Source organism: Melanerpes formicivorus, unplaced genomic scaffold (genome assembly GCF_026170545.1).
Source record: "Melanerpes formicivorus ecotype bairdi unplaced genomic scaffold, bMelFor1.0.p_v2 SCAF_12, whole genome shotgun sequence".
Classification (NCBI taxonomy): domain Eukaryota; kingdom Metazoa; phylum Chordata; class Aves; order Piciformes; family Picidae; genus Melanerpes; species Melanerpes formicivorus.
Genome location: NW_027142364.1, coordinates 15,812,935 through 15,834,992, shown reverse-complemented (window position 1 = coordinate 15,834,992; position 22,058 = coordinate 15,812,935). Strand labels below are relative to the sequence as shown.

General features: G+C 40.4%; 1 long non-coding RNA gene across 1 annotated transcript; it reads left to right on the top strand.

Annotated features, from left to right (window-relative positions):
- The first annotated feature begins 14,112 nt into the window (after window positions 1-14,112).
- On the top strand, window positions 14,113-21,808 carry LOC137444709 (uncharacterized). Its single transcript, XR_010988221.1, has 4 exons — window positions 14,113-14,262; window positions 14,887-14,971; window positions 18,451-18,528; window positions 21,735-21,808. It is a non-coding gene; the product is annotated as an uncharacterized lncRNA (long non-coding RNA).
- Window positions 21,809-22,058: the final 250 nt, after the last annotated feature.

The following is a 22,058-nucleotide window of genomic DNA, read 5'->3' as shown; positions in this document are numbered from 1 at the left end:
GTGATGGGCAACTAAAGTCATAATGGCCACAAAGACAACTGATGAAGTATGGGCTAAATATACAGACAGCAAATGAGCTGCGCCGCTCAGCTCAAGAGTTGCGATCAGTGGCACAAAATCCACCTGGAAGTTAGTCGCTAGTGGATTATGTCACAGCTGTGGTCAGTGCTGGGGCCCATGCTATTTGACATTCACATTAATGACCTGTGAGGTGGGGGAAGAGCACACCTTCTACAAGTTGGCAGATAATACACAACTGGAAAGAGTGGCTGATCTTCACCCAGTGAGCTTTGGAATGTGCAACACGGCAAAAAAAGCAGTTACACTGCTATGTCCAAGACAATTTTCTTTCAGGTGGGGATTTTTTGTATGTGTGTGTGGTTTTCTTTTTGGTTGTTTTTTGTTTGTTTGGGTTTTTTTTTTTGTTCTTTCTGACAATATGCCTAGTCTGTTGTAAGAGGCAATGGGCACAAACCAGCACACAGGAAGTTCCACCTAAACATGAGGGAAAATTTCTATGAGGGTGATGGAAGATTGGACCAGGGTGATTGGAGAAGTTGTGGAGTCTCCTTCTCTGGAGAGATTCCAAACCTGCCTGTCTGTGATCCTGGGAAATCTGCCCTACTGAAGCAGAGAAATTGGACTAGGTGGTGCCCCCAGAGGTGCTTTCCAATCCCTGCAATCCTGAGATTCTGTGATTATGGGTAATTTATCTTCACTGGGAGCCATTCTGGTTTTGTTTTTGCACTCCTTATGATCCTTAAACAACCTTGAAGTGTATCAGAAGGTTTCAACACAGAACACTTGCTCTTCCCGAGTAAATGCATAAATGCTGCAGTAAATGAGTTCTGTTGTGGGGCTTCACTATTTGGTCTGGACCTTGGTTTAGGAATTGAATTTGTTCTTGCAGTCCCCAGTGATTTCAAAGGAAAACTTTAATTTACTAGGAATGTCAATTGAAATAAATAAGAGTTTACAGCAGGGTGGATCCATAAGTGAGGCAAAACAATATGTTAAAAAAAGAAAAGGAAAAAAAAAAAGGTCTGCATTTATTTTGCCACACTGACCAAGGTTTATTGGCTGCCCAGTCTGTAGGCGTTGGCAGCTGCTCTTTGTGATAAATTGTGACTAAGCAGTTTGTCTGCTAGAGGTGTCAATTTAACATAATCTAGGCTGTTATGCTCACTTAAATACCTTTGGTGTAATTAGGAGATTATTCATCAGTTTGCCACTGTCCCCAGCAGAAACATCACAGGCTCAGTTTGTTGGACATTGTTATGAGTTGATTTCCTGCCCTGCATTGTTTTCTGCAAATTGCTTCTTGTGAGGATATGGGCTTTTGCTGCAATCATAGCAAAAGTAAACATCTTAAATTAAGACAAACAAAGTTTGGTTGTTAGGAAGAGAACCAGTCAGGCAGGAAATGCAAAGCAAAACAACATTCTTTGGGTGCCTGATATAAATACGATTCTCAAGACAGCCTGTTGGATCCTGCTGGCTGGGGCTTCTCTGCGCTTGATGCAGACACAAAGGTTTTAATTCCACAGTCTCCACTTCTTTCAAGAACTAGCTAGCAATTGGCTAAACTGACCTCATAAAACTCCTGGCCTGGGCTGTGGTGGAACACTCTTCCTCCAGACCTTCCAGTTCTTCACCTATGCCTTCCCTTACCACCCTACCCTGCCAAACACACACATGTTTATACTGGAAAGCCTCTAAATTCTCAGGGCTGAACTAGAAACCTTATTTGTTTGCCTTTCTTATATTTTACACAGATTTTAACTCCTGAAGTTACAGATCAGTGCATTTTTCCCTTTAATAAACATTTAAGGTTACAGCTTTTAATATCTTCTTTTTTTTTTCCCCCCCCTTGTCTTTTTTGTTTGTTTGTTTGTTGTTATTTAAAACCACAACAAAATGTATCAGCTTTTATTAGTTCAAATTAAAAACTAAGTGTGATGGAAATAATTTACAGGCACTGTAGCTTAGCAGGGAAAATATACAACTCCTTTGCAGTACATCACATTCTAGTTCCTTAATTTATAAGCGAGCTGTAATGTAACATATTAATCATACAAAGAAAATGTAGCTTCAGTTTGAAAGATTTATAGTTGAATTTCATGCACCTGTAAATTATTTGTTCTTGAGAAAGAAAAGAAAACACATGCAGCACACACTTTTGCATCCCCCAGGAAAATGGGTTGATTGGGGGGGGGGGGGGGAGAGAAAAGCAGTAAATTAATTTTCTTTTTTTTACCTTTCTTTTTTCAACCACTTCTTTCTCTCTTGAGCTTGGCTTTGCAATCAGCTGTTTTGTACCCTGTGGCAGAGAAAGGTGGACGGACAAAATGAAGGAGCATGCAATTGCCACTTAAACCTTACAACCACAGGATAATTTTGGTTGGGAGAGACGCGTAAGATCATGGAGTAAATCCCTTAACCCATCACTACTAAGTCTGCCACTAACCCATGTGCCTCAGCTCCATATCTGCAGGTCTTTAAAATCCTTCCAGAGACAGGGACTCCACCACATCCCTGGGCAGCCTGTCAGTGATTGACAACACTTTTAGGTAAGAAATTGTTCCTACTATATAAACTAACACCCTCCTGGTGCGACTTGAGGCCATGTCCCCTTGTCCTTTTACTTGTTCTGTTGGAAAAGATACTGGCATTCACCTCATTATAACCTCTTTTTAGGTAGTTGTCACATTTTCCTATTAGAAGGGAAGATGCCTGTTACCCTCCAGAGCAACAATTAAAGTCTGAAATAGTTGAAATCTTTTTCAGGCTAATAGAGAGCATTTGTTGTATTCACAAATTGATTCCTTCAGCAGTTAAGGTAGGCAAAAAGATTGGCAGGGTGTAAAACTGTGCTAAATAAATTACTCAGCAAAAATAATCCAGTTTACAGAATCCCAGCACAGTGGGTTTGGAAGGGACATCTGGGGATGGACCATCTAGTGCAATGTCCTTGCTAAAGCAGCATCACTCAGAACAGGTTGCTTAGGATTGCAATGCCCATGTAGGTTTGGAATCTCTCCACAGTCTCTCTGGGCAGCCCAGTCCAGACCTCTGGCACCCTCAAAGGAAATTTTTTTCCTCATGTTCAAATGGAAGCTCCTGGGTTCTAATTTGTGCCTGTTGCCCCTTTATCTCATTGCTGGGTACCACTGAAGAAAGTCAGGCCTTATCCTCTAGTTTCACAGAATCATAGAATGGTAGTGGGTGAAATGCCAGAGCAGGATCGCCTAGAGTAGACAGACACACCTAGAGCAGGCAGTCATATACTTGTTATCTGACTGATACTGATAGAAAAGGCAGCTCTTTTTAGTGAAACAGCATATTTGCTAGAAGGTGTTGCTGAGATGACTGTCACTGTCCAAAAGCCACTGCTGCCTTTTTTTTAAGGATTTGAATTTTCAAACAGGTAGGAGACTTGTAGGTGTGGAGTATTTTGAACCTGTTTTGCTTAAACTGCAGGCAGACTTAAAGGGAGGGAGAGATTCAGGCAGGTTACAGCAGCATCTCAGTCTGAAGGTGGTGCAGGTATCTCTGTGCTGTTAGTTTGGCCTGTGGGTTTCTTTGTCTCTGGTTTCTAAATGAACCTGTCTGGCTCAGGACATCAGAGTGGTGCTACTTGCAGCGATGCTTCTCTTGTTAAGTGCAAAATGATTTTGAAAAGAGATTGTGAAGGAAGGAGAAATCATGATAGAAATTTTACCTTTTACCTCCTTTCCCAGCTTGAATGGGAGAGGTAGTTGGAAGATGATAAACAGAAAAGGGAGTAACAGGGAGCAAGAGGGCAGCGGCGAAACTCCCAGAGGGAATGGTGAGTCTTGTTCTCACAAGTCAAAAGGCCTACAATAATGAACCACTACAGGTAAGTAAAGAGGTACAGGAAGCCAAATGCAGTGCCTCTAGGCATGTAACTTTGTGCAGAATATGTGCAAAGGAACTGCTTTTAACTCTTTCACTCTGCACCACTTGGAAGGGTGCAGAGTGCATTTGCTTGTGCATCCAGTACTCTGCTTTACTGAAGTCTTGGAAATTTGACTGGATCTTTAGTATGACAACTGGCAGGAGGTGTGACAAAACCAACAGCTGCTTTCACAGATTTTGATGAGTTTTAGGTGTTACAATTTCTGCAGGGACAGCTTGCTCCACCAGTCTTTCTGCTGTGGCTAATTCCTACTGCCTTAAAGAAAAGCATAGCTGATAACACCTAATTGAACAGCTAAAATTTAGATCTGTTTTGCTTAGCTGGTCTTAATGCAGAGCTGCTATTTGTCACCATTCAATCTGAGCCTTCATTTTTTCATTCATACAAGCAATATGCATGTGAGAGCAAAGGATCTGGGACTCTGGAGCCTTGAGGATTAATGCTGACAGCTGAAGACCTAGGGAAACTGAATGGCCTCCTCTGTTCCCTGCTGCTGGGTTTATTCCCTTAGATCTTGGTGCAAAGCTAACCTGTTCAACAAGGTAGAGTACTGAGTAATGAAACTGCACAATGGTTGGCTGAGATTCATACTTAAAGCAAAAGCAGTTCAAGCTCAATGCCAGTGGAAAAGCCATTGCCTGATCCTGTGTGTTTTAGAAAAGTGGGATGTGTTAACTTTGGCACAGCATCCTGTTAACACGGCTGTGACGGTATCTGATCTGGCTCAGTAAGATGTAGCTCTCTGTCTCCACTAGCCTGGATGGGTGGTGAGTATGAGGAGGCTCCCCCCATGCACTGGTGTGGGTGCTCTCCCAGAGCCTTATGCGCTCTAGATCAGATTTGTACTTTGTGATTCAACCCCACCCTGCTACAGGACTATGCCTTGAGAGCAGGACCTGGATCTGAAGTAGCAGCTGGCTGGAGCCCATCATCTCCTGCCAAGTCTGAGAGGCTTCTCTGCAAGGATGGGGAAGGAAGAGAAGATGAAAGCAGGGGGGAGGGAAGGAGAAGAGCATAAAAAGGTTGGCTACATTTGCACAAGCCTAATTGAGGGGTTCACAGACCTGAAGTCTGAATGCTTAATCTAAGAGACTGTATATGTTAAAGCAAAACTAAACCCCAAACCGCTGCCACCAGAAAACCCACATCCCCTCTGTGCTTAGGAGGGAGTAATGCCTGACTATGAACAGTTTGCAATGTTTTTGCCTCTTCTGCCAATTTGTGCCCTATTGCATAACAGCCTCCCCAACTCCATCAACAGCAATACATTTTGATCCAGAGCAGTACTTTCAACATTTGGAGAAGTTTTCAGATCCAGAGGGTAGTCGTGTTTTGTTTTGTTTTGTTTGTTTGCTTTTCCAAGGAAAACAAAATGAAATTGTGAAATCCTCCACAACAGGAACTTCCACATAAAAGGAGGATAAAAGGCATAAGATACAGATGATAACTTTATTGTAGTGTACAACCCAAAACTCAATTATTAAACCAGTTTATTTATTTGTAATGAACCAAGCATTACAGATGTGGGCAAAACTCTACTCAAGCAGGTACAAAGCGAAATATTAATGATGGGAGGCAAATAGCTTGACAATCAAATTACTGGTTAGACCTGCTTTGAGTGCTGCTTTGGCTCGGTCTCCAAATAGAACAAATTAAATTTGAACCTTTTCTTCACATTTTCTCAAGGAAAGTTGGAGATATCTCACTGAAATGGCTGATAAAAGAAAAAAAATATGCTGGTTTACTCCAAATCCCTTGGTGCTCAGACCACATTGTTTGAAAAATGTGGCCTTCTGAGTGAAAAGAAAAAGCCAAAAGCTTGTCACTTGCCTGTAAGAAAACTACATCTTGAACATTCTTTTCAGTCCTCTCACAACAGGTGCAAGGGTAGGTTAGAGATGCCTACCGATGCCAGTTCTGATCCTGCTGCCCTGGAGCAGGACAGTGTGCTGTGTGGTGTCCCTGCTGTGATGGCTAGCTGCAGTTAGTTTCACTTCAGATTCAGGCCATCACTCTTGCTAGAGAGATTTTTTTGTCAATGGTTTGTGCTGCTGCCTCCTTTAAAACACTTGTCTTAATAAAGAATGCAGCTCGTTGAGTTTGTCCAATTTGGTTGGGGGGGGGGGAGGGGGGGGTGTGTGCTGGTGTGTTAATTGCAATACAAAACACTGCAAGTTACCGTACGCTTGTAGTTTTGTTTCTAGTAGTGCTCTTCCCACAATAGCAATTCAGATCCTTCCTAAAGACCTCCAGAAATGATGACAGAACAGCTCATAATTTTCTCTTGTGTTGCTAAAAGCTAATCGGGTGCAGTTCTGTGTTATTTTTCATTTGCTGGATAGTGGTTTAGACTTTCTTTTATCCTACTAACATTTATCTCAATTTGGAAACAGGCTTGAACTTTTTCTCTATGAAACGTGAATGACTGCGCTTGGGGAACATGGAGATTCTGGAGAAACAGGTATTTCCCCCCCCTCCTCCTTCCTCTACCTGAGTTGAACTTCAGATGCTTCTTCATAGCATTTCAGTTTTGAATTGGCGTTATGCTGGCTGACTATGCAAGTCAAAAATGTATTTATTGCTGCTCACTGACAATACTGTGTGGGATAGGTACATATTTGAAAAGCAAGGAGCAAAACTACCTCAGAGCACAAACTGTGAACAAGGCCAGATTTCTGACTCATTTGCTAATGTTGAAAAGTCTTTACTCTTTGGACTTCAATGGGACCTCTTCCTTGAGTAAGCATTACTCATGGTGATTAAAAGCTCAATTTTCCTGCCCTGTATTATGTAATTAAATTATGCAAATAATTCAGCTATCCAAGACAATGCAGATTGTGGATGGAATAGTCAATTGTACATTTCACAACCTGAATATCTTCCAAACATAGCTTATTTGCTGAAGAAAAAAAAAGGAACAATGTGAAATAGCAAAGAAGTTTTAAATGCTAACAATTTCTTTGTGAACAGAAATGAACAACTAGTTCTGAATAAATTATTTCCCCATTTCCAGGGTGGCTGTTCATCCCTCCTGCAGTCATGCTCCCTCTCTGTAGCTTGTGGTCTTTACATAAGAGGTTATCAGCAATCTACTGCAGAGTCCTTCCTACTCAGTAAATCAAAGCCTTGCTCTTTCCTGGTCCATTTCCACAGACAAATGATTCAAGCCTCCTTCACTTCACAGCAGGGCGGTTTAGTACTCATCTGTAGCCCCTTGCAGTCCTTATGAGAACTGCTTACATAATTCTGAAGGATTGTACTACTTTGCTTGGTGACGGTTAGATGTGCCTGGTGAGAACTGGGTGTTCTGTCCATTAATTGGCTGCTCACCAAATCTTCTTAATGAGCCAGGTCTGAAAATTAATGAATGTCTAATATCAGTTCAGCAAACTGCATGATAGGGTTTTTTTGGTCATCTTAATGTTATTGTTAGGGGTGGGAGAATGAAAACATAATGTTACAAATACTATTTATGTATTTAAATACTCCCTTGAAAATAGTTGTACAGTTGGTGGACTTTTGACATTACTCAAAAGGTGCATGGAAGTTGATAGAAGGATTCCTGTTTACTTTATGGGGATTTGGATCACACCTGTCAGTGTGAATGAAGAATTTATGGGAGTCTAAGCAGCAGAATGCAGGAATTTAGTGCAGATCCTCTTCAGATTTCTCATTGACAGGGCAGGACATTGTGTTGAATAATGTCACAGAACAGAATGGAAATAAGTTTTTGTACATTATAAAATGGAACAATATTATCTGTTGAATTCTCCAAACATCCCATACTAACTAATCTCACTTTTAAAACATATTAACAAAATGGAAGTTACTCTTAGAGTTTCTTATTGGATGGGGTCCTGAAAGACACATCTCCAATGTCTTAATTTCATAGAGAAACTTCACCCATCTGTACCCGAGACCTCCATCTGACCAGCCTGAAGTCTAATTCTAATTCAGGCTGGTTCTACTCTAATAGAATAGAACAGAATTGACCAGGTTGGAAATGACCTTTGAGATCGAGTCCAACATATCATCCAACACTATATAATCAATTAAACCATGGAGTTCTGCACCTCTCTGCTGCTGCTTCCCGATCACAGTCTGCTGAGCTCCTCTGTGGGTCTCAGGGGAATCTCTCCTGGGGTACCTGACTCACCTCCTCCTCTCCTCCTGCTCTCATGTAGGAATTAGCAGGGCCCACACTTTCTTCCTCATCCCTCACTTCTGGGCAGTGTTTGTCCCTGTCTTAAGCACATTTTACCAGAAGCACTACTAACTTCTCTGAATTCAGCTGTTCATTGCGACATGGTTTTTGAGGAACAGGAGTCAGTTCCAGCCTCTCCTCACAGAAGCAGCTCCTGTAGCAGCCTGCTGCCACCAACACACAGTGCAACCTTAGAATGTGGAAAGAAATGGTATTAGGGTGATGATGGTTTTTTACTGGGGATTTAAAGATTTATAATTTTTTGAACCATTAGCAAAGTCTAGTACAAAGTACCATTCTGAGGAACTCCCTCTTGGGGGGCTCATTTTGTGGGCTGTGAATGGGCTCTTGGACATGAAGTCACTTTACTTCTTTGCTGAGTACTTCTTGGGTTTGTTTCCCTCATACTCATTAACTGCCCTGATCAAAACCTGCCATTGTTTTGTGGAAGGGTACGATCCAGACAGATCTCCTGAGGACTGTGGAAAATCTGCGACTGACACAACAAAGGTAGGACTTCAACCCAAACCAATATTGTCTACCCTTCCCAAGAGAAGGAGGAGCTCATTTTACAATGACATTAAAATTCATTCCCTTTAAATGAGGTATGTCACCTTGCCATTTTAACTTGATTCATTAAAATAGCATCTCATTAGTTATTCCCTTGTGCAGTATAGAATTTGCACATTAAAGGCATATGCATTTCATGTGCTTACTGCATTGAGGGATAACTTTCTAGCCATTTGAAAGGAAAAAATGTGGGTTTTGAAAGGAAAAAAAAAAAAAAGAGAAGGTAGAAATTCTAGTAATCTGCCCCTCCTTCCTTCCATAAGTCTTTTCTAATCTGTTCAGACCCCTAATATTTCATTTTAGAAGCCCAGGTTACTGAGACACTGAGGCACTGCTAATCTCTTTCCAGATGTGTGTTTGAGTTATATTCTCCTTTCTGTCTTGTGTGGTGTAGTAGAGATTTTCCCTTTTGTTCCTTATTCTTGCCAGGAAAATTGTGTCTGAGCTGAGAAAATACCTTAAATCCTGGACAGGGAGGCTGCCATTGTCTGACCTCCAGGGGAATGGGGATTTGTGATTACCTTGTGTCAGCCCAGTTGCAGAAAGGTGTCTCTAGCCACATTCCAAATACAAGCCTCTTCCCTAAACAGACAGGTCCTCCCATTGTCAGATGAAACCATTTCAGGTAAAAGTCCCGTGGTGGAATTCAGAATGGAAAGTCCTTGTTTTACCATTACATGTGCTGGGGGAAAACATGGATTGGCCAGAGGAGAGTGCCATGTGATGGGAGAAGTCCCCTGCGCAGTGCAGCAAGGCCTCACTACTGAATTGGGGAGGGAAAAGCAATGCTAAGCAGCCTCCCTGCTTCTCCCTTCCCTCACCTCTGGGAAGACATCTCTCTACAGCTTCTTGGTAAGGTTCACCCATGCACTTGAAAGACCGCAGCTCCCAGAATTCTCACACTGTTTGGTTAGGTTCTTGATCCTTACTGAACAAACATAAAAAACATTTCTTCCCCCTGTATTGAATATTTCAACTAAGGAAGTCTGAAAATCAAAAAAAGGATATAAAAATATTACATTTGTTTGCAGCACTGAATGGAAGAGACCAGAAAACATATTTGATCTTACTATGTAACATTTAGGTCCATTCCATACCCTGGCTGAAGAAGATGGTCTCTTCTCCCAGGCACCCAGTACCAGAACAAGAGAACACAGTCTCAGGCTGTGCCAGGGGAGGTTCAGGTTGGATGTTAGGAAGAAGTTCTATACAGAAAGAGTGATTGCGCTATGGAATGGGTTGCCCGGGGAGGTGGTGGAGTCGCCGTCATTGAAGGTGTTCAGAAGGAGACTGGATGGGGTGCTTGGTGCCATGGGTTAGCTGTTTGGGTGGGTTGGATTGGTTGATGGGTTGGACACGACGATCTTGAAGGTCTCTTCCAACCTGGTTTGGTTTATTCTAATAAAAGGTTTATTCTAAAAGGAATCTGAGGGCAGAGCTGTTGTTCATTTAGCAGTAAATGCTAGGACTGGATGGAAAGAATGTCATCCCTAACTAAAGTGGAAGTCTGATCCTTTGGTTTCGGTGATGACTCAGATTACAATAATGCAATACGGAGAGCCTTCATTCCCTCCCTTTGTTTTCCTTACTGCATTACAAATGGCTAGTAAAAGAAATGTAACAAAATGCTGATCCTGCTTAAAACACAATTAAATATATCCACATTCCCTCCTGCCTGTGATTTTCTTGTATGCATGGAACTCTGCCCTTTTCTTCTTCCCGTCTCAATTTCTGTTCATTATCGTCTTTTGTGCTTTGGGGATGCTTGTAATGTAAGCCAGTTTTTCAACTCCTGAAAAGGAAACTCTTTCCCATACAATAAAATTCCATGCAAATACAGCTAATGTCAATAAAGCTAAAAAGATATGTCAGCAAAGACCCAAACAGTCAATTTATTACAGTTCAACATCCTGGCCAGACGTTTTGTTTACAATCAAAGTTTGTTATACAAAGCCATCCCTCTTCCCCTGATATCTTTATTTTATCTCACAGTTTACAAATGACTGCTGTTCCTTTTTTTTTCTTTGTATCCCATCTGAAATATTGAATTCATCTGGGCATACTCCTTGAATGCAGGCTTTCTGATTCTTTTTAAAAACTGTCTTTGGATGATCACTAGAAAGTATAAACAAGAACAAAAATGAATCTGTGAATTTGGCCATTTCCCCCCCCGAAATAACTTGTATCACTATAAACTTAAACAAATGAAAGATATTACTGAACGGTGTCTCTTGTTAGCAAAACCCCCCAAATGACTTAGAAACATGGTTTACAGAAACCTATATATTTTCCTTACTATCTGACATTTCATTATACCCCTTTCCCCTTGTAACTATACACAGGAGGAAATGTGCATAGCTCTTTCTATAAGTTTTCAGAATATGGCTGTTTGGGGACAGAGGAAAAGTACAGACTGTTCTGACAGGGAAAGAAAAGAATCATACAACCATGGAATGCTTTGGGTTGGAAGGAACCTTTAAAGGCCATCTTGTCCAACCACCCTGCCTAACATGTCAAGTACCAAGATACACACCCAGCAACTCATTCACAGATTTGTTATAAAAAGGGTGTTTTAACTCCTGGTAAAGACAAATCAACCCTGTTTCTGGCTCCCAAAAAAGCCTTCGTGGGACTTCCCAACTGTATGCTTCACAGATTCTAAACTGGAAATAATGTCACGGGAATGCTAGGAAGGAGACCTCTGGTATTAAATGACACTTTCAATCACTCGTCTACATCTGCTTATGTTTGTTAGGGGAGACCTGGGATGGGTGTGCAGCTTCTATCTGATTTGGTCCACATCTGTGAGCAGGTTCCAGGACACTTTATCTGGCACAGGAGAACAGTAAAGGCTTCCCTTCTTGTACAAGATCTGCTCCAGAGATACTAAATTCCTCCATGATAATGAGGTGTCCAGAATAGTAACAAGAGGCCACAAGTGTGCTTTTGGTTTAAACTGTGCTGGAATATCTGCTGACTGTGGGCAACTGCAAATCCGCACCAGTGTACCTGAGCGATCTTGGCTGGGAGTGAAGAGTGAAACCTTATCAGGTGCCAGATCTCTTGGGCTGTACGTGAGAGGTGTAGGCTTACTGAATGTCTGGCACAGCTGTGACAGGCAGAGAGAGAGGAGCCTGTGCGACAAGCCAGTAAAGCTATTTTTCTTCATACTATTGCAGTTCTTGCTTATAAGGCTTTTTCCTGGGCTTTAAGGCTAATGGTAAGAAGTAGTTCTGTCTTCTCCTCTGCCACATTTTGCATGCCAAATACTTACAAAATAACACCCTCCTGCAGGTAATATGGGTACTGAGAAACCCAAATAATTACCTGTCCAGCAAAGTAGATGGAGAAATATATCCCATTCAAGTGTCTAATAGGTGGAGAGTGGAACTGTGGAAACTCCCTGGGCTGTGTCGTATTGAGCTTCTCAGATATTCTCCCCATGGCATTTTCCTCCCATCTCGAGTTTAGCCACAGCACAAAGGTGTTTTGACCAATGCTGCAGACTCAGGAAAGGTCATACACATACCTTCTTGTGACATGTTTTTCTAACCTCTCCACCTGGTTTGGTTAGCCTACAACCTCCTTTGCTGACAAGTCTGTGATGGCTAGAGCCTGCGCAACTATCCCTGAGAATATTCAGAGGTGCTCCAGCCTCTTCCTCAAACAGTGAACCTTGTAATGACAAGAAATGCAGGTAAATATGTTGGAGATCCTCTATCCAAATCTTCCCCCCACCACAGGCAGTATGGGTAAATAATGATTTGTGTTAGAAAGGGTAACGTACAATCATAGAATCACAGAGTGCTCTAGGTTGAAAGGGATCTTTAATGCCATCTAGTCCTATCCCCTGTAATGAACAGGGACATCTTTCAACTAGATCAGGTTGTTCAGAGCCCTGTGCACTCTGACCTGGCCAAAGTGTGTCAGTTTCACCACCCTCAGTGTAAAGCATTTCTTCCTTCTATCTAGTCTGAATCTCCCCTCTTTTACTTTAAACTATCACCTCTTGTCACATCACAATAAGCTGTAATAAAAAGATTGTCCCCCATCTTTCTTCTGGGTCCCATTTAAGTATTGAAAGCCCAGATAATAATAATTATGGCTACATTAAGAGTAAACATCCTATTGTTACCAACTTGTTATTCCACTTTTGAGAAGAGGTTAATTCATGCATGACCATGTTGTAGGGTTAGGAAGGACTCCTCCCTGCTCTGAACATGGATAGGAAGGACGAGATGGAGAAAATATGCAGACTGGGAGCACAACAGGAATTTCTTTCTCAGTGGGAGAAAACAAATGAGTTTGTCTGCAAAGGACATGGAAGCATTCAGTGCAATCTTTAAGGCAGATGTACAATACTGGGAGTACGTACAACTACCGGGAGTAGTTCTGAGCTGGCAGACAGAAAGCTTCCAAAAGTTATCTAGTTGTGTTTGCTGTGCCCAAGTGAATAGCACCCTCCCCAGCTCTCTCTTCAGTTTGCTCCTATGTGTGTTTTTACATTGCATCATGTGACAAAGGTCTGTTCTTGGGGTTTGCTTGAAATAATCAGGGTTAGATTGCTGTTGCTACATTTACCTCGTGCAGTAGCTGTCCTGGTGCAGAGCAATGTTGAAATTTTGTTTAAATGTATTATTACTGGTGGAGTATTCAACAACTGCTGTATGTTGAGAGTGTATTGGGGAAGTTTGTTTAAATGAGCTTTATCTGTCCTTCTTGATGACCTATTTGATACTCTCTTGCCAGACAGCCTGGGGATTTTGCTGAGGTTGTTCTATGAAATGCCACCTATCCGCATATTGTGGATATTTAGTACCAAGTTATGTCAAACTCTACTTAAAAACATAAATGCAGTCACTCAGAGTAATTATTTTTTTTTGCTATGCATATTCTTGGTGTTCTTATGCTTCTTTCCTTTTCTTTTCATCTTTTGTTTTAAAGCATCCTAGCACTGAGGGACCCAATATGCTTTATATTACCTGCTGCAGTATAATATTCATAAACTAGGGATAAAGGGATAAACTTAGAAATGAAAGCAACAAAGAGGAAAAGACAAATCACTGATTTTTCCAGCTTTTTGTCTGGGGACTCAAAACATTGGATATAGCTTTATAAAATCTCTGGAAAAGCTGGTTGTGGTGATAAAAATCAATTCTACCTTGTCTTCCCTGAGACAAACCAATGAGGCAATGACATTTACTAAGGCTAAAGCAATAATTTCATATCAAGTCTTCCAGCCCCATCAAGTGTTGCCACAGACAATGAGGGTGACAGAAGTCTTATGGCCTCGTTGTGCATATTCAAGTGCAGCAGCAGTGCAATTTGTTCCTCCCTACCTGACTCATCCTATAGTATCTGGTGATCTCCTTCCCCTTTTTTTTTATGGTAGGAAAGATCTTGTGGAAGACATGCAAGCAAAAAAGCTTCAAATTAGCAGACTCAAAGACCTGAATTCCTTTTCTGGGTCTCAGACCTTCAACAATAGCCATCTTCACTCAGGAACAGTAACAGCTGAGCTTCCAAGTTGCTAGAACGTCATTCACTGGTGAGCTCTGGTGTTATTTGAACAATTCTCAGGAATAATGAAAACAGCAGAAGAATGTGGGGCTTGGAGGATGGATGGGTGTCTTTTTAGTTTAGAAAAAGGCGTATTTCTTGACAAAACTGTCCAAATGTTTCCTTTGAAACTCTTCTTTTGCTTCTTCAGAATTACATCTGTGAGTATCTTCATGCACTCCTCCTTAACCCCTAAAGTAAAGCACTTAGCTTTCAGGTAACTATATTTAAATCCTTCTTCTATCATAGTCAAATCAGTGGCTTTACAGAACCTCATCTCTTTTCTGGTTTAAATGTTTCGTTATTTGATAGGAGGAAGGGAGAACATTTACTATAATTTTCCATTTATCCTTATGTAAAAGGGAAGTTGTCACAGCTGTTGTATTTTTTTGCCCCATTCTCATGAATATTTCAGTGGAATTGTTTCATTTTTGTCCCCTGAGGGTAGTATCCCTGATAGTGGGTTTCTTTTTTTCAATCTTCAGATCACCTAGTCTTGTTTAGGCTGTACTCATTTATCTTGTGACACTTTTAGCTGACCATTTTATGAAAGACTGGATCTCATGCGGAATTATTAGCCAACAGTCTTTATGTGTCCACTTGTTTTTTTCAGATGAGTCACTATTTTGCTAAACAGAGTCCTGTGTTGTTGGTCTACTTCCTGCCTGAGAGCAAATAAGAGAGGAATTTTCTCACAGGTAATTGTGTCATAGTGATGCCATTAAAATTCAGACTCATTTAGAAATCCTTGTAGGCCCTGCCCTGAAGAGCTCTTGGTTCATATGAGGTAAGTAAATAGAGACAGAGAGCAAACGTGCTGGTGACACTGGTTGGTGCAATAGTCTTTGACCTGGTGACTAGAATGATGGCTCAAAATGTGTGATGCGTGCTATGACATACGCGCAAAGGTAAACCCGCATATTTAGGTGAATCACATGTGATGAAACTCAGAACTATGCTAAAACTAACTGTTTGGCATTGCTAAAGTACAAAGGCATCTAGATTCTTCCAAAGAGCTGATGGTAGTTGTCATCTACTCTGCGTACTCATCTACACTTGTGAGGTTAGGGTTGCTGTGTTATGATTTTCATACCAAAATTGCAGATCAGTCGGAGATTCAAAGTGTGCAAAACAAAAATGGTGGGGTTGGAGTTTGCTAATCAAAACCATGTGTAGTACCTTGTTCACGCTTTGGTTGCAAACTTGAAAGGTTTAAAGTGAGCTTCATTTTTTGTGTGCATGTGTTAATATTAAAACAAACCAAAAAAGGGGGAAAATAAAAAGTCAGAACAGTGGAGCCATGAATGCAAGTGGAAAGAAACGTGGAAAGTTGGTTTGGAACACATTGATTGGCACCTGCTGCATTAACCTGCATTTTTCGCTTGACCCTGCAAATACTTCTAAACAGCTGAATATATAGAACAAAATCTATAGCCAAGACTAATAAATTGCAATGCCAGGATCTTACGGTCCTCAGAAACTGTAAATCAGCAGAGCTGCAGCAATCAGCCTAGCTGTGCTAATTTACACAAGCTAAGTGTCTGACCTTTAGTATTCATTAGCATCATTAACATTTCTTAAGTGATGGCAACTGGAATTTGAGAACAGTAGAGAAAGTAAGATGAAAAAAAATGTTCTTGCACCTCCCTTAGGTAAAACACAAAATAATTTGACAGGTAATTAAGAATATTGTAAAAATTTATGACCATAAAGTTTGTTGTCTGCAGAGAATTAGCATAAAATCTGATATTGAGCAACAGTTTCCAGCATATGCCAAAAGGACTCCTTGTTAGGGGGAAAAGAACCAGGAAGTTGGAATGGTTTCTACAATTGTGCCATAAAAACCCTTATGGTGTAGTTCTTTGTATTTTCCTCTCCTTTAGACTTCATTCAAACACAAACAATTTGTGAGCCAGGACAGCTTAATACCTGAGGAATTCTCATTTGCATATTCCCACTTTGAGTCAGGTGCTGCCTTCTGCATTCTCTAAGAAACTTCAAAGCACTCCTTGGTTTCCCTTCAGCCAAAGGTTTGGTGTGGGCCCTGTCTTCTTGAGCCAAGTCTTCAGGCTTGGTGTACAAACAGACACTTCCAACTCAACCTATACAAACCTGGATAAATGTACGACAGGCCGATACTGCTGTGGTTAAATCTGGGTTATTTATTTTGAGACTGTTCTGGTTCAGGGTTTCAGAAAACAATGAGTTAATGAAAGCAGCAGTCACTTCACCAAATTATAGCCATGATCTCTAACTGGCAAACTCCAAGACAAACTGCAATGTACTCTGAACCTTTCAGTCTGCTGATGCAGAAGAGGCTTTCTAAGAGTATACAAATTACAGCGTAGGCTTTGATGGGACATGACTTTGTCTTTAGTACACAATCAGGATTGCAAGGTGAACAGTCCTGCATTGAATACTTTTCATGTTATTTTGTCAAACAGTCCCAGTTCACCAGACTACTACTGAAAATAACCACAGTTCATTTATTTTAAAGCTCACTTGCTAGTAACGGAAATAGATCCACAGACCAGGTACAGCTCTGTGTGCAGAAAATGTGCAAAATGTTTATCAATTCTTTGAGACTTTTTGACAGGAAGTAGTCAAGATCTGCTCGGTTACCTTGGCAACTTTTTATTGAGTCTTCTTTGGTTTTATTTATTCCTTTGGGTTTGGTAGCTTGATATTCCTAACTAGTGGAAAATACTGTTATATTTTCTATTTCTTGGTAAGAAGGATGACAATAATAATATTAATAATTAAAAAAAATCAGATGCATTTTTTAATCTACTCAATAGTCATGAATTGGATCATTTGATAAGGAATTCTCTGGAAATTGCAGACTATGCAAGGGATGAACTGCTGTCTGGTGTAATTAGTGGGGAAAAAATTCACCCATAAAATATGACTATCTCCTATTTAAGATTATTTTAGATTGCAGCAAGATTTTGGAGCTAAAAGCTGCTTTTGGTTATCACTCAAACAATACAGGAAGATCATGAGAGATAGACTGAAACTATTATTTTGTCGCTAGCCCTTGAATCAGGTCTAGAGTGTGAAATGTGCCTTCCAAACAGATGATCTGAGATGTTTCTATTCTCTCATTCATTCCATGAACTTGTTAATAAGAATGAAAGCAGTGACAAAATCACAGCCACAGACAGAGAGGGAGTCTTAGAGGTGGCTCATCCTGTGGTGTAATAAGGACATTGATGTTATGAGGATTCAGCAGCAGTGTACGACAGTCATTCCAGTTACTTCATGTGATTGTGCAGTGGACTGAGGCAGAGTACACTCCTCACAGGGCAATCATTTTTATGATGCTTTTGGATTTCCTGCTCAATGTCCAGCTAGCTGTTAGGTGATCTTCCCACCTTTATGACACCAGTGTGTCAGCATAGGTACAGAAGGGGGACACATGAATTGTGGTGTTCAGAAATGCCAGGTGTCTACCACAATAGGAGGAGAGGACATATGTGTAGCACCTGCAACCTGCTTCCTGTGGATCTGGTTGGTCCTGTTAAGCAATGAATTCATATATCTAAGGGGAGCTTGCACACACTGAGTTCAGTTCCTGTCCTCTGTGTCCTTGTATGATTGTGTAATATACTGATTTGGGTCTGGAAATCCATTCATCTGTGTTCAAATAGAAATTGCAGTTCCTCAAAGTTAATCCTTTCTAGTCCTTCTCTGTGACAGAGATGTCCCAATTGCCTCTTTGTGCTCCTTTATAACTGTTTTTTTCTGTTCCAGTGTTTTTCAAATGCACTCTGCTGATCTAGAAAACCAATCATTCTATCTAATTCCTTCTTGGTATGGTAGAGATCAGTGTACAGCACAGAGCTTGCTCTGGTTAACTGTTCTATGTTCATTCTTTCAGTGGCTCAGTGACTGGTATTTGTCTCTGGCACAAGGTGAGGAGTGGGTACAATCTATTAGAGTCCAACACAGGGGAGAGAGAAAGGCTGCATAAATCAGATCTCCCCTATCAGTTCTGTTTCACACCCTGCCACAGGGATCCAACATGACCCAGAGACATCACATCTAACACTCTTGACATACAGGAGGTCAGTAGGAGCTAAAACTTGGAATGGTGGCTGATAAATGAACTCCCTCTTTATCAAAGAGTAGCAAGGACAGCTCTGGTGATCTGTAGAATAACACTTATTTTTTGCAGGGAATCCTGTGCTGACTTCTCTCAATCAGCTGCTTGTTTTGAATGGGCCTTGGAAGAATGAATCCCAGGTTGCAGCAGGTAACACTTCCATTACTTCTTTGTTGAATGTCACTTTCAATAGCAGTACTTTCCTGTGAGTTCATCAGTTTTGATTTCACAAAAATCACTTTTCTGCATCCAGGAACAAGTAAGAGTGTCTATACCATAGGTGCTCTGGGGTTTTTTTAATGATCAGAAGGAGAAGCAAGGGCAAACTCAGTGGTGATGCCTCTATATATGGTACAGAAGGAAACTTTCCCAAACTGCCTGGAGTTGCATTTTGCCTCGTGTTTATCACTAGTATGTCTACAGCTCAGACTGAAGGGTTCTCTCATATACTGAAATACCATTTCATGGCTCCTCTTTCTTTTTTTTTTTCTCCTGCCTGTTTTGCTCCATGATATAATCCAGTGCAGGGTGTGCCAAAGTTTGACTCAACAGCCCCAAACAAATAATAAGGCTATCTGGTCAGATTCTATCATCAGTTGAGTCAGATTTGTACGACCAGATTAAATCAAGGTACATACAACATGTTTAAACAACACATGGCCTGGCAGAGGGAGAAGTCCTAGGAGGTCACAGTTTGTTTGCAACAAATGAAAACATTCAAGTTTAGACCCATGAATAAAAGATAGACTTCATTAGGGCAAAGATTTAGGTAGTCAATCCAACACTGCATAGCCGGCATCAAAAGAAACTCCTGGGAATGAATTTAACCTAAGTGACACCTGAATCTCTCCCGGTGCTCATTAATTATTTCCCTCTTCATCCAGCACTGGAACACTGCATGATGAACTTGCACTGTAAGGCACAGATCCTCAAACTATAATGCAAGCATTCAGCTTTGCTTATATGGGAACTCAAGTGTGTTAAAATTTGTGGGATTGAATCAAAAATGACAATATTAAAATAAAGGAAAGAGTGAAACCTGGACTTTTTCTGAAAAAAAAATCTGAAACTGAGCACTAAGACATTTAAGTTGCCCATTCACACTTGTGATTTAATTCATGCTTTGAGAAGGTAATGCCAAAGGGCTAGAGAATGTTTCTCTGTTGGATTTCTACTGTGGCTCGCATTTGAAGCAGAATGCTGGGTAAATACGAGGTATGCTTTTGCACTGTGCAAACTGGGAGCAACATTTTGCTCCTTGAGAGTGTCCCTCTCAATTTTGTACCCGTCATTCTGAAAGCCATTATTTTTTTACTTAAGCTTTGTATTTATTCTGGATAATTCACTTGGTCTCTAACAACATTCTCCCCCAATTCCTTTGTTGCTGGAAATGGATTTAGTACTGACAGGCAGAGTCCTGTGTAGGTGTGGGAAGACAGACACACCTCATAGAGATAAGAACCACAAGTTTTTATAGGTAAGGTTATGAGGTAGTAGGAGATCAGCTTAGGGGAGGATCTTTCTACTTGTGAAAAAAACAAAACAAAACAAAAACAACAAAGAATGCCTCAATAGCTTAAGGTAAGGTATTTCCTTAATTCATGTGCCTAAGAATTTACACAGCACTTGCATCTAAGAACTGCATGCTTTCCACTCCATCTATGATGACCATCAGCTTTCATTTCAGGAGAGTTCTTGGAAACACCCACACCAGACTGTAACATCTTGAGTTTTTCACTGCAGTTTCACCAAAAGGAAAATGTTCTTTGGGAAAGTCTTGATTTGGATGAAATATGGCAGGAAGAAATGCCAAAATATATGTGTGTGTATATATATATATATGAATATATATATATATGTGTGTGTGTGTATAAAACTTTCCTTTGATAAGGTAATAAGGTATTTTGACTTTCTGCTATATAAAAATATTTAGGTTGTGCATGTTGTTTTTCACATTTACTGAAACAAAACATTAGAGCTTTTGTCACCTGCAAAACTACTTTCATTCTGAACTGGACCAAAAAATGAATGCACAAATTTTAAAGTTGCTAAAGAAATGGAAGTTCAGTTCTGCCAGAGAGAGATTTCAAACCAGCCTGTGATTACTTCACTCAAGAAATCATCAGAATTTTGTGGCTTACTTTGTACATTCTATCTAATCACAATTACTGTGTGGCTAAATGGTACATGCCATTATCACAGGGGCATGGAAGGTGATGTACTTGTCTGACTTGTGTAAGAAAATAACTGATTCTGGAGTTTCTTTGTGCAACAGTTATGATGGCCATGGACTTCTCTTAGGGTTGCAAGATGACTTTTCAGTTTCATTTAGGCAGAAAAATGTGAACCACCGTCTCCAACTCTGATGAATTTTTATCTGACTGACACATGAGGGTAATGGAGAACCGAGTGAGACACTGACATTTTAAAAGGTTTTTCCTCCAAACCATTTACCAGCTGTTTGCAGGGAGCAGATTTAATTTTAAGTTTCTGTTTTTTCAATTTATTCTGTAACCACAAAACAAATCCTAGCTAAACAAATAAAACTAGATAGCTACACTATTATTATTGTGCGTGTTTTTTAGCATTTTAGGGTGATTTTTGTACTTTGTGAATTTAGGGATACCTCAAAATGGCAAGAAAAGTCAATGCTGCTTTATTGTGCCCTTCGCTCCCCAACATTTGAGAGAGTGTGCAGTTTTCTTCTCCAGACCAGTCACTATGTTCTTCTTCAGTTCATCCATCTGCAGTCTGCTCCTTCTGCTTCACATTGGTGATGAATTACACTCTGCTTCCTCCATCTAATCCTTTTCATTTATTTATATTTTATGGAGGAAACATAAAAGACTTCTCATAAAATTCCAACTGTTTTTGATAAACCTTGTCATGTGCAAATAATGGAGCCTTGTCAAGCACCAGCCTTGCTGGAAATTTATGCCTTCTAATAATAATAACGGGAGAGAATAAGGAACAAATAAGGAATATATTGAATTGGATTCAAAGCATGTTTATGGTTTTAAATTGGTGGCAATAAAATATTTTTTATCCAGAAATGTTTTTACATGTTAGTGTAATTCAAGTACAATGTTGTGCTTGAACTCTGCAGTATTTAGCTTAGCAGAGCTATGAAAAGCATCTTGTGCTGTAGCACCGTAGAGCAGACGGACTTCTCTTTCCCAGTCTTGGTGGCAGGGAGTGAAAAAGTTATACCTGACTTGTTAATACAACGAGAAACAAGTCAGAGTTTGGGGCAAAGAAGTGAACTGGTGGTCAGCTGAGGGTTACCTAGGACACAGAGGTTAAAGAAAACTAATCCAGGACACACATTTATTAGAATATTAATTTTTCTTTAACAGTAAAATTCCTCGGTCAGAGGAGACATGTCAGAAGGACAAAGGTTTGCTGCAGATTTGTGGACGGGCATAAGGACAACTGGTCCACTGCAGGTAAAGTTAACATCTAAAGGAAAATGGGGGTGCCTCTTGTTACAGTCTTCAGCTATCTCTTTGCTGCATGACATTTTATTTCCTGTTACAGTTTTTGCTTTGAGAACAAAACTAAACAGAATGTTAATCGTTTGCTGATTATACCAATTAACATTTTACAGCACTTTACAAATGTCAGTGAAGGAAAGGGATCTCTCAGGAAGAAAACTTTGTGTTCAACAGGCAGAGTCTAAT